This window comes from Halichoeres trimaculatus, unplaced genomic scaffold (assembly GCF_033239565.1).
Source record: "Halichoeres trimaculatus isolate MK-OKI-2021-1 unplaced genomic scaffold, fHalTri1.1 fHalTri1_scaffold_10, whole genome shotgun sequence".
Taxonomy (NCBI): Eukaryota; Metazoa; Chordata; class Actinopteri; order Labriformes; family Labridae; genus Halichoeres; species Halichoeres trimaculatus.
This window is the reverse complement of record NW_027437187.1, coordinates 31,615,803-31,628,970: the sequence shown is the minus strand read 5'-3', so window position 1 is coordinate 31,628,970 and position 13,168 is coordinate 31,615,803.

Below are 13,168 nucleotides of genomic sequence, written 5' to 3'. Positions count from 1 at the left end.
ATGTTATGTATTTTCTTTTGTATTTAATTGTATCTTAACTTTTAATGATTACATTGTAGGCTGCCTGGATGGGGACTAGAGCTGGAAATTAGCCGTACAGGCTAAAGCTGCCTCTTTTACTGCATGGTGAATTAAAGGGGACTGTCCACAAAACAAATTAACTAAACTAAACTAAACTAAACTAAACTGATGTGGTTAAAATAACTAAAATGCCAAGATCTATCCAAACTTTGTGTTTTAAATTTAAAATAAAGACAAAATAAAATCCTATGCTTCATACTACATGCTATATGCAAAAGCAGTAGGCGGTTTGGACCACTTCTTGACTCTACCTCCCGACATATTTTACAATCCCCGAAAAAATACACAAGAACGTCAGCTGTCAATCATTGTTAAACATCACGTAAAACCTTGTTTTCAACTTCGTATAACTAATGAAAACGAAACTTTTCAGAAAAAAAAGGGCTTGAATACAAGACAGCCAAATGTTATCTTCAAATCACCACAACAAACATTTCTATGAGGTGTATTAATTTTTTAAAGTTTGATTGTCTGGAATGACTGGAAAACCAGATTTTTAAACCTATACTGCAGCCAGCCACAAGGGGGCACAGTTTTCGTGGAGACCTCACTTCAAGCTGAGCAAGCGGACGTCCATTTTTGTTACAGTCTATGGTGTGGAGTCCCCCAAGGTTTAGGTCTCAGACCCCTCTTGTTTTCCATTCACATGTTTTGACAGTTATTTGATGTACAGTTTCATCGTTATGCTGACGATACACAAATCTATTTCTGTGCTTAAACCCAAACTGGAATTAGATTACCTCTCTCTGAAACTGTCTTGCTCCTGTATATTAATGCGTGTCACTTCACTTCCTTGATAAAACCCTGACAAAACTGAAAACTAGTATAAGATCCTGTTCCTCGGTTTATTGGCTAACCACTCCCAAATATCAAATGAGGTGTCATCTTTGACTAACATATGACCTTTGACTGTTTCCAAAGTGCAACGTAAATAAAAATAAACTTATTTGCTTGCTGACAGCTAAAGTAAGGTTTTCATTTTCCTTTTTTTAATGAGAGGAGGAGAAATTCAGACACAGCTTTGAGTTTCAGCTGCAAACATGAAAGAGTTCCCCTCATCTGCATTTCTCCTGTTCCCGTTGTCAGACAGCAGAGAGCGTATTAAATTTAGCTCATAAATATCATGTTGACCAGCAGGTAGCAGCGAGCTGCTGGACTGCAGATAAACACGATGACAGAGACAAACTGAGCACAAACACAGGCTAATGAAAGCAGCTGAGCTTGGAAATCAGCTCAGTGACATTTAAGATGCGTGCTGTCCCAAAAAAGGTTAGCGGCAACAAAAGGCGGTGTTAGTCAATACTGCCTGAAAGAATCAGACAGATACATGGCTCTGTTTATGCGTGAAAACTAAAAAATGTCCTCAACAAAACTGCAGATTTAAATACTTCCAGTAAAGTCTGAAGCTGTGTTTCACTCTGCTTCCAGGTTGATGAACTTTGAGGGTTTTCATCAGGAGCCAGAGAAATTGTCTTCAAACAGAAAACTTTAGAAGAGATGGACTCAACTTGATTTAGCATGTGCGTCACTAAAGCCTCAAAAGGCCTGGTCTGGAGTCAAAGGTGCACTCAAAGAAAGAACAGCTGAATTCATGAACACAAAGAAGCTGCTTGTTGCTCTCCGTTCCTCATGATATGTGACTGTTCTTGTGGTGCCGGCACACAGTGACACACTTCATGAGCTCTCTGCTCCTCGGGGAGCTGCAGTGGATTCATGAAACTTCTGTGCACGACCCGCCTGCTCGCTTTCACGTTACACCACAGCAGTTCTGTTTCTGCTGCAGAGGATTCACTGTTTGCTCCTCCAGTTCACAGAATCCATCCATCACTGAGCAACAGAGACACAGCTTTCCTTTCGTCTGGGAGATGGCACTCTGATTTGATTCGTGCTGCAGCCAAAACGCTCCTATAATTATGAAATTATTTGCAGCTTTCTGATCTTTATTCTGAGCCCAGTTTTGCCTGCACAAGAGGAAGTGGACTTTGGATGCACCACCAAACACTTGGAGCATGTACTGCAGATAGTTTGAATAATCCTGCAGTATTTAAAAGTGCTGTCCGGGTATCTCACTCTGTGGAGTCCACCAACTTCAGATTCACTTTTCTCATAAAGTCCCATTTCTCATCCCTGCACTAAAACTTTCCAATTTGTCCATCGACTAACTCCAGCAGGCGTCTTCACTCCGAGCAGGAGGACTATTTTTTTAATCCCACAGGTTTTGAAAAAGTGAGGTCAGGACTTCATCAGGGGCCTCAGGGGCCCTCGGAGCCCCTCTCCCGTCTGAGCAGCAGATGAGGGGATCAGCAGGGTGTGAAATGGCCGTGGTGATTGCTCCGAGGCCACGAGGCCTCCAGCCCATTCACAGGCCTGTCAGCTCTCTAATAGAGCCGGTGGAGATTGGAGACGAACTCACAGTCACTGAACCCCCACCCCAACACCCAGTCCTCCCCCAATCCTCCCCCATCATACTGTTAAAGGTACAGTCAAGCATTAAGATGGAAAAACTTGAAAAAAAAATGTGCGGACAGAGATCATTCACTCTGCAGGCTACAGGGCTCAGACCTTTTCTTTGAGTTCACAAGACACAATAAGTATCTCACCTTTATATCTCACACCGATTGTCAGCCCACACACTAATATATTAATCCATATAATGAGAAAAAAATAACTATTTGACACAGCAAGAGGTCAGCAGAGGATTAAAGATGTCTCTGCATTTAATAAACATTAAACAGACGAAAAAGATAAGATATAAATATATGACACCTCCTGTCTGAATTGAGACTTAAACGGTGAGTTTAAAAGAAGGACAAAGTCCCAGAGACATCACAGGTTGGTTTCAGATAGACGCCTTATAAAGCCCAAATGTGTCCATCACTGCATGACAAATAACTTAATTTAACTTATAAAGAAGTAAGAAGGTAAATTTAGGCCACCTGTGAAACTTGTAATACCAGTATGAGCTTGAATTTCCTAAAATTTGGAGGCCTCTAGTGGAAACTGGAGGAACTGCAGGTCTGTTTTTTTTTTTTTTTTTTAGTTTGTTCGTTTGTTTTGTTGAGTGCTTATCTCTTGGGGTGCAACCTAAACCAACCAGACATACCTGCACTCCATATTTTTTTTTTTCCTTTTTTGAGATTGGAGATTGATGTTTAAGCTGTCAAGACATAGTCTTTGTGTGTATATATATATCCCTGCACACCTGTATTATTGGCATTGCAGTCAGTCAGCTTTAATTGACCGTGTCAAAAGACTGAAAGTATCATAACACTTAAGCCAAAACAATTAGAGCTCCATCTGCTGGCTGTAGTATTGGTAATATACCCATCTCCTCAATGTTGAATGGGGTATAATTCAAGCTCAAATTAAAACTTAAGCACACTGTCATTAATGTCAAATCTCAAGCTTCGTTAGAAGAAGCTTAAATTCACCGTTACTTAATAGTGAGAAACAACTATGGACTATATAATATATAGACATGGTCTCAATGACATTACCTATCTGTTTCTGATACTGAGTTATGAAGCCTATTGTCAGTTGCCATATTGGAAATGTTGGACTCAACCTTGCTTCTGTTGAGGCAGTGTTAGGTAAAGAGGTTTAAGCGTACCTGCCTGGTTAAACCATAGACTGTAAAAAAAAAAAAAGGTTGTCCGCTTGCTCAGCTCCAAGTGAGGTCTCCACAAAAACTGCTCCCCCTGGTGGCTGGCTGCAGTATATGTTAAAAAATCCGGCTTTCCAGCCATTCCAGATGGGCTGCGGTCAAACTTTAAAAAATTAATCCACCTTGTAGAAATGTTTCTCACGTCCGATTGTTGTGGTGATTTGAAGATATCATTTGGCAGTCTTGTATTCAAGTCCTCTTTTTTCTGAAAAGTTTCGTTTCATTAGTCATACAAGGTTAAAAACAAGGTTTTACGTAACGTTTAATGACGATTGACAGCTGCCGTTCTCATGCATTTTTTTCGGGAATTGTAAAATATGTCGGGAAGTACAGTCAAGAAGTGATTAGACTCTCAAAGAAAAAAATATATATTATTTTTGTCACCCGGCGACTAACTGTTACATTGGTGGCGCCTGAGACGGCGGTATTTTGGCTTCAAAACTGTACAATGATCACTGGCGGAGCCACGCTGTCCACTCTATATACAGGCTATGGGACAAACGTGTTGATTTTTTTTGCATATTTCTTGTACTTCTGGAGCTGACCTCAAGTGGACACTTGAGGAACTGCAGTTTGAAGCATAGGTTGAGAAAAGGATTCGTGAAATGTGTCATTTACTCACATTAAAACCAGAGTGAAATCATTTCAATGTGTGAAGGTTTTACTTCCCATAGGCCCATTTCTACTTGGATGAACTTGAGCACCAAATGTGTAAGATGACAGAATCTATTGGTGGGGATTTTGGCTTCACTTTTGAACAAGGGGAGTAGATCGTCCATAATTTATAATAACTGTACAAGCATTGCCCATGATCTGACTCAGATTGGCCTTCCACCAACATGTAATCACAGGTAGATCAGATAGATGTATGTAACAAAGAATAATCTTCTTTGTTACATAATTAAATCTTAATGGAATCATTACAAACAAAAGGAACATCAAAAGACTTGAAACTGGATCACGAGATGGGTGAGGTTTTCACTTCTACATCTGTCTCTTTAAGTACAGTCTGTTACTTTGATACATTAATGCAAAATTAGAGGAGAGATGTTGAGTCAACAAAGGGTAAAGTATGAAAAAATCATTGGTTGAAGATGAAAAATGTGTGAAATGTGAGATTGTGAAGAAACATGTAATATTTATTTGTGGAAATTGGACTGAAAACTTAAAGCAGAATAATTTAATCTTGTTTAATGAAATGTAAGGCAGCTTCTCTAAATAACTCTGAACTAAGGGCCTCACCTGTTAACGATAATAATAGCGTAAATAATATCTAAAATGTTCTCCGCAGACCGGATGTGAGCCGTGCATGGCCGGTGGTAAAGTGGGCCATGCAGCTTTTTGATGTGTGGAGTGTAAATATAGCCCTCCACCCTCCGTCTAATTGTAGCTGTGTTGTTTTCATATTGTTGAATCTCAGAGATGTATAATTCATCACGCAAATAATCTGGAACAAAACAAACTCTCCTCCGAGCTCCCAAGAGGCCGAGCGTCTAATGAGTTCACTCCATAAAATATTCATACCTCTGCAAAATATACTGTCACTTTCCCAGCAACACACATACACACACACACACACACATACATACACAGAGAGGACACACACACAGAGTGGTACAATATCCCATTATATATAATAGCAGGTTGTGCGACCATAACTGCCCGTTGATCACTGTCACCAAAAAACACTGCAGAGTCTTCCACTGTGTGTGTGTGTGTGTGTGTGTGTGTGTGTGTGTGTGTGTGTGTGTGTGTGTGTGTGTGTGTGTGTTGCTCAAATAAGATGACTAGTTACCCATGATGCTCCAGCTGTCTTCTTATTTTGTAGATGTCTGAGGTTAATATGTGTCTGAAAACCAGAAAAAAAAAAAAAAAAAAAAAAAACCTTTTAATGAACATATGTTGTTCAAAGTCAGCGAGACGGATCATAAACCTTTGCTTATTCACAAAAGCAGATCAATCATATCCAGATTTACAAACAGAGTTCGGTAAAAGGAGAGTTCGGTCCCTCATCGGGACTCCTAGCAAGGGCCTACAAAAACTCCAGTACATCCAAAACAGCGCCGCTAGGATCCTGATGAGGGTGCGGAAGTACGACCATATAACACCCATCCTTCACTCTCTCCACTGGCTTCCGGTCTCATTTAGGATTCAATACAAACTCTCCCTCCTAACCCACCACTGCATCCATGGAAACGCCCCCCCATACCTAAAAGAACTTCTCAAACCACAAACCTCATCACGCCTCCGCTCTGGTAACAACTACCTCCTTCTGCCCCCCAGGACTAAACTGTGTACAATGGGTGATCAGGCCTTTAGCTCAGCCGCTCCTCGCTTGTGGAATGCCCTCCCTGAACACCTGAGGGCTCCACAAACAACAGACTCTTTTAAGAAGGGCCTAAAAACCTTTCTTTTTAAAAAAGCTTTCACTGAAGGCATTTAACCTCTTTGTAATCTTGTTGTTTTTAACCTTGTTTTATTGTCGCACTTTGAGATCGCTTTGATGAAAAGTGCTCTACAAATAAAATTTATTATTATTATTATTAAAAGAGGTGTCCAAACTTTTTTTAAAGGGCTACATTTGATTTAGCGACAACAACCAAAGGTCAGCAGCTTTAAATGTTGTATTGAAAGAAAATAACATGATTGCTTTGTTTGTTTGTTTAGTGATGTCTTGCTTCGGTTACAAGCCAATATTTTCAGATCTTGACGTTATCAAACTTGATAAACAGCATCTCATCTCATGAGAATAATACAACTGCTTTTTTTTGCCATTTTTATGTGTCTCTGTTAGTTTGGAGCTTTAGTTTACACTGAATCATCCAGCTTAAGGTTTGCCAACCTTTGTTATTTTGGCTATTATAGATAAGTTAATGAAGCTAAACTCTAGAAGTTAATGTTAGTCTAACTACAGCCAGTTGGACAACAGCTAACAATGATGTCACCAAAGAACAAAAACCGGAACAGAACAGACTGATGAACTCCCAACAAACAGACATGATGAACAACACAGCTAGGAGCTAACAAGAGGCTAACTTTAGCTAATGCTACAAAAAATCCCCCCAAAAAACGCCAGACTGCAGTGGTGGTTTAAGATAACTATCTGTTTCTTTTCAGCAGAGTGAAAATATGTTGTCTCTAATAGGATGTCAGCTTACCTTAGAACAGATGGAGACATCCTTCTTCATTTTATCCGCGCTGAGTTGATGTTGTCGTCTACTGCACAACTTTATCCACAAAACACACTTTTCTCAGTTGAGATGTTACTTAGAAAAAGGGTAAAATTCAAAAAAGCACACCATCGCCTCACCTCTCAGGATTCTTTGCGATGAAGTTGCATGTACCTCATGAACACAATTTGAACATTTTGGAGTTCAAAATCTCAGAAAAACCTTTTAAAACCAAATGAAAACCGACCCTCTGTTATATATTTCAATGGACGTACAGGCCAATGTAGCCATTGGTCAATTGTCTCTTGATACCAGATGATCAGTGGTCAGTTTTCTACAGTGTTACATGCTGAGTAAACATCAGCAAACTCTGCTTCTGACCAAGGAAAATATTCTCCATTAGGGGGCGATATGGGGATGTTTTTTATTGCTGAATCAGGATCCAGAGTTTATCAGGATTGTTTTTCGTATTAAGACTATTCTGACCTAAAACTATTTTTAGCCCCATATATTTCTTAAGGTGTATTCACCCCAAAAAGTTCAATTCGTTTGGACATATGTGAACACAGCAATCGCGTTCGGATGCGAGACAAAACAATTGGTTTGAGATCGCCAAAAATAGGTAGTCTCGGCTCGCTTCCATTCAAGCCTTGCAGCGGTTCTGAGCAGTGAAAACACAAACGCCCTAGCAACCGGCACAACTGACTCATAACTGTGGCTCACACTGTAGCGATGGGGGCAGTAATGAGCCAGGTTGACAACTGTACAGTCAAAACAGTAGAAGAAGAAGAAGTAGAAGAATTAACAACAGCAGCAGAAGAAGAAAATACTTAAGAACTGAGGAAAATGAGTCATGGGCTCACGTGCAGGAGCAGTAAAGAAAAAAAGTGCCTTATCAAAGTGCCTGAACGCAGTCAGGACTCTTGAAAAAACTACATGTGTTGATCATATAGCGCATACTGTTAGCCAGATTAATGCTATAACGCAAACTAGCCACACACTTTGTTGATGCTCCATGGCTGTTCTTCCCTGAGGAAAGCAGGTAAGAACATGAATGAATGAATGAATGAATGATTGCATGAAGATAAGGAAACTTCCCGTCTTCTGGGTATGATTTCTGACCAATGAGAGAAAAAACTGGATCTCACGTGACATTTGTTTACAACTTTGGACTGCAAAAGACTTTTGCCTTGTGAACACAAACAAACCAAGTGACAACCGCAACAATTGTATCATTTTTGCCCCTGAATTGGAACAAAGCAAACGAGCCACAGGTGTGAATACAGCCTTAATCTACACCGTTTCATAACTTCTATCTAGTCTTTTGTCCTCTGATGTGTTTTTTGAACTCTCACATTTTGACATCATGAAAAATCCATTCATTTGAAGATGTCAGTTGAAAGAGTTGTTCAGTTTCTGTAGATTGTACAGAGCTGAAATCCACCAGATCTGTCTCGGGTCCGTCTCCGCTCCGCCACGGCACCGGATCAGATGGGTTGCCATTCAAGTCAATCTGTCAATTTACACTGGATCCACTCTGTTGTGGTGCTGCAAGGATGCAGGAAGTACGCAACCATCCTTTTTGGAATAGAATATTCAGTGTAGGGAAGATAGAGCAGGACAGGAAGTTGTGACCACCCTAAACACCCAGTGACTTCACCAGGAGTCAACAGGTTTGAGGTTTTACAGCCCAACATGAATGGGGGGAGGCTTATCAAGGGAGTAGGGAGTGTGGGAACTCCTTGGTCTCATGAATCCACCTGTCTGTCAGTCAGGCAGCTTGCTTGATCACAGCTGGTGTGAGTTGACAAACGCAGCCAATAGGCAACTGACCAAAGCCTGACTGCAGACGTATCTGGTGTATTGGAGGCGTTACACATGTAGCCTATGCACAGTCCAAATGTAGTTCAGTGAGACGTTATGAGACTGTTTGGTTTTTTTTGTGCTCTTGATAGAAAATGTAGATTTACATATAATTCAGAATGCGATTCATTTTAGTGCCATGATTGAATCATTGTAAGATTGTATTTGACACCATGGCTGTGTGTATAGGCTTCTGCTTTAAGCCAGGGCTACCCAGACCAATAGTGTAAGCAGCAGCGTGAATTCAACGTAATTCATCAGGATGATTGATGTATGGGTGGATATTATTTTTCAATAGCTTAATAAAGTCAATCCACTCTGAATGAAGCCATTAGACCAGAAAGAAAACTACAGAATGAAAGGATGGATGGTCATATCCATCATTTTTAATGTGTACTGCGTCGCCAGGGAAACGAAATGCTTATCACCTTTTGTGACGCAGAATCATAAAGATTTGTTGCTAAAGCAGAAATGTTTGATTTCAAACAGATTGTTGGGATCGGAGGAAGGATTTCATTATAGCATATAACAAACTGCACCGCCTGCTTTTGCTCTCCATACAGAAACCACAGATGCTGATACAGGCTTTTTTAAAACCACTTGTTCCATAAACAAGTGTTCAGAGCAAGTAAAAACCAGAATCTAGATCAACACTTTTTGATTCGACTTACTGGAATACAGATTAACCTTATTCTGGATAAAATCAGCCACTATCCGAAGTTTTAGAGGTTTTCACCCCAAAGCAGAAGAGTGATTAAGTTTGAAGCAGATGTTTTATCCTTCAACAGTTGAAACACAGCTATCAAAACTTCTTTATTTCTGAGCCGAACAGTGAAAATCTGGACAGTTTGAGTGGCACAGTTTCCCTGATGTGAGCTGTCTCCAGGCAGCAGAGCAAACCGGCGGACCCCAGGGCTTCATCCAATCACGGCCGATAATGACCTGTGGATTGAGAGATAGGCAGGAAAAAATCAAAGAGCAGGTTTTTCATTTCGTGCTGAGACGCCGCCATCCTCCTTTGATTCATTTCCCTCTCAGAGGAACGAATTAAGTCCACTGGCCTCTTCAGGAAATCATCTCCCCTTTTTTAATATTCTCCAACGCTGCATGGCTTCTCAGCGAGCCGAGGTGGCGGGAGGTCGAGGACCGGATTCATGATCGGCGGTCACGCGGAGAGCAGAGTGAGGAGGAAGAGGTCGGCTGATTTTCATTAAGATGGACTCCGAAGCGCTTGTCTTATTAGCGGGTCATTAGGCTCTCTGTGGCCGACAGATTGGCTGAACAGGAAGCAGGGGAGCAGGCAGAAGGTAATTGCACTCAGAGTGACCACACAGGTGCCTGATCGCCCCGCGCTCCTTGATTGGTTAATTAGTGTGATGTCAATCAGTCCCCTCCGGCTCGTCCTCGCTGTGGTTAAAAGGTTTAGTTTGTAATGAAGCCTGAAACTTCTCCTTGTACTATTCGTTACGGCTTTGATTAAAAACACGGCTTGACTAAATTGAGAGGACCCACAAACACTTTTTAGCAGCGTTAAAGCACCAGGATGTCCGAGCTGCTCTTGAACGCAGCATGCAGTGATGAGTCAGTTCAGTATTTTGATTAACTTTTTTCGGTTACCAACTCCACGTGATTTGTAGAGGATACTTTCCTTAGGCTTGGCCAGGTGAGATACTCTCCTCAAAGTATCATCAAAACAAAAACAGAGACTCAACAATCCTGGCAGAAAATCTGTCTTTGGTTTCACCCAGTAAAAGTCAGACACATGCACAAAAAAACTGCAACACATAATCTCTTTATTCAACAAAAAAGAATCTGCTGAATTTGCTGATTGCCTTTCAACATAATGTGCAGTCGTTGCACCTTTTCTGTTATCAGCAAAGACCAAAGACTGTATAAAACATGGACAGTCTCCACAACGTCACTGTCTGCACCTGATACAGCCAAATGAAGCCAATCTGCGGACGCAGCCACACTGGATATGACCCGGTTTTGAGCTTCCTTTCAAACAGTTACAGCAACAGTACGGTTAACCAAGTGTACAGTGTGTGCTGATAGCAAAATCAGTGTTTTAGACCCAACCTGCTTTTTGACCCAGGCTGTAAATATGCTTTTGTCTGTTTTTTGGGCTTTTTGACGTGAATTCTGGTCTTGCTGCAGCCAGCCTCAAGCAGATCCTCAATGAGCAACTTTAACAACTCGACATAGGCTTCATTTTTCTAAACCAGGTGTTGACCCTTGGCGAAGACCACAGTCTGTATATAGAGTGGACAGTGTGGCTTCACCATTTACCATTGAACGGTTTTGAAGCCAAAATACCCCCGTCACAGGCACCACCATTGGCAGCAGTGGTCGAGTCCTTTGTAAGTCTAATTTCTTTTCAGCTCTCCCTCCCGACATATTTTACAATCCCCCCAAAAAGTACACAAGAACAGCAGCTGTCAATCATCATTAAATGTGACTTTTAGCCTTGTTTTTAACCTCTTAAAACTAATGAAAATGAAACTTTTCAGAAAAAAGAGGACTTGAATACAAGGCAGCCAAATGATATCTTCAAATTAATACAATAATTGGATGCGAAAAACATTTCTACAAAGTGTATTAATTTTCTAAAGTCTGACCACAGCCCATCTGGAATGAATGGGGAGACAGATATGTTGACCTATACTGCAGCCAGTCACCAGGGGGAGCAGTTTTTGAGGCGACTTCACTTACAGTCTGCAGTGATATCGCAAACTACAGGCCTGGTATGCATACTACATTGCAAACACAGATTTTTATTTACTGCATTCTTTGCATTTCCGAGTGAAATGTCATGAGAAAAGAGGCCTAAGGCAATAATAGTAAGCTGGGTTACAGGGAGCAGGACAGACGAAGAAAAACAAAACTGTAAAATCACTGCAACTCCTACAATGGCCACTAGGGGTTGGCTCCAAAAGCAGAGAAAACCCCACAGTTTATTTCAGAGCAATAACGCCTCGTATGAAAACTTCCGCATTATTTTATGGGTTTGTTACTGTGACATTTTAAGTTGTATGCATCCTAGATTATGTGCACATGATGTATATAAAAAGATATAAGAAGGATTAAAGGTTCTGACTTCACTTTTACTGATTTTTTGTTATAATTCTTAAAAAAACCTTCAATATCTAGTCACTGTTCCCTCTGTTCTTTGTTTTAGTCTCTTTCAATCTCTCCATCTCTGAGGCCCCAGGATTAGGGAACATCTTAAAAATAAAGTAAACCCTCATAAATACAAACACTCTTTCTCACCGTCCTGCAGGTCCTCGAGGCGGTGGACGTTCTCAAACTCAAACCTTTTCAGTTTACTCTTAGCGATTAACGTGCGTTGAAGGCGGGCTGAGAGCGTGTGCTTTCTTTCCATTAGAAAGCCATAATTGCTGTGTAATTACTCCTCCATTGTTGTTTGAACAGCAGAGAGACCTCTTGCGCTAATAACATCAAAACATGAAAGGTGACACGAGGCTGCTGAATATTCACGAGGACGGAGACGACAGAGAGCTGGAAACAGAGCGCTGATTAGTTTCCTGAAACATGCAAACATGTTATTAAACCACCAGCTTCTGTCCCAACGAAGATGGACAGTCAATGTTTTTACTTAGAGAGGGGGTGATGATTTTTTTCACTCTTTATTCCGGCCCTCAAAATCCCTCTTTTTCTCACTCTGGTGTTTCAGAAAACTCTAATTTCAGCCTTCTGTAGGGGGGGAGCTCCTCGGTGTTTGAGGCCTGCCCCTCCAATGTATCCAGGAGATCCTTGTTTGTGCAAGTCTCATGAATCTCATGAAGATCTCACTAAGATCTTATGCTATTTTGGAAAAGATTCAAGGATTTCTACAGCTAGTGAGTATGTAGAGGTTTGAAAATCTTTACACATTTCATCTGATCGCTCAGTATCCTGACTTAAAATCTATGCTTAAAATATGGAAAAGCGTGATGTCCCCTCTTTAAAGATGTTTTAGAGCCAATATTTTGTAATAATTGGTCTTTGATGTCATCATTTGAAGCGATCTGAGCAGGGCCGACTTGTGTGGCTGTGTTCTGGATTCCTGCAGACTCTGACGGACTCTGCTGCAGAGGCGTCTGCTGCATTAATGGTGTGTGTGCAGAGGAAATGTGTTTATTTATGAGCTGGACACTGTTAATTACCCGCTTGCATGGGTAATTATCTCCAACTTCAAAGACATTTTAACCCCCAGAGACCCGGAGAGTGTGTGTGTGTGTGGGTGTGTGTGTGTGCGCGTGTGTGTGGCTGAGCCGGCCGCCGAGCTCAGGACGCTCAAAATATCTGCAGCTAATTAGCAGGAAATGATGAGTCATGGGTAAGATATTCAGAGGAATTGGGGAGATTCACATGATGAGTGAAGGACCTA